The sequence below is a fragment of the Penaeus monodon genome, chromosome 28 (genome assembly GCF_015228065.2).
Source record: "Penaeus monodon isolate SGIC_2016 chromosome 28, NSTDA_Pmon_1, whole genome shotgun sequence".
NCBI lineage: Eukaryota > Metazoa > Arthropoda > Malacostraca > Decapoda > Penaeidae > Penaeus > Penaeus monodon.
Genome location: NC_051413.1, coordinates 18,600,662 through 18,601,142, shown reverse-complemented (window position 1 = coordinate 18,601,142; position 481 = coordinate 18,600,662).

The window sequence follows — 481 nt, the reverse complement described above, 5'->3', positions numbered from 1 at the left end:
TCGTGGCAAGTCTTGTTCTCGAGAAATAAATCATTAAATGAAATTAGGCAAAAAAAAAATGAACAAATAAAGAATAGATAAAAATTAAGATAAAAATATTAAAAAACAAAATTTTAAAAATATGTATACAAAAACAAAAAACTGAAAAAGAACTTAATATAGAAAAAAGCATTCTATAAAAATAAAAGCACTAATACAAACAAAAATAAAAACAAACAAAAAGTTGAAATAGGCAGCAACGATTAAACAGTTAACAGTCCATCATATGAATTCATTCACAAGAGGAAACGAAACAAAACGGCAAATAAAATAAGAGAGTAAAACATAAAAAATACAAGGTAAGCGAAATCGTAAGAAACCGTAGAAAGATAGTAAAAAGCGCAAGAAAACAGACCGAGAACGGTCAGCAATCTTCCACACAATATCCTCCACTGTCATTACTCAACTCTATAACATCTAGTCACCTTATCGCCCCTACAGC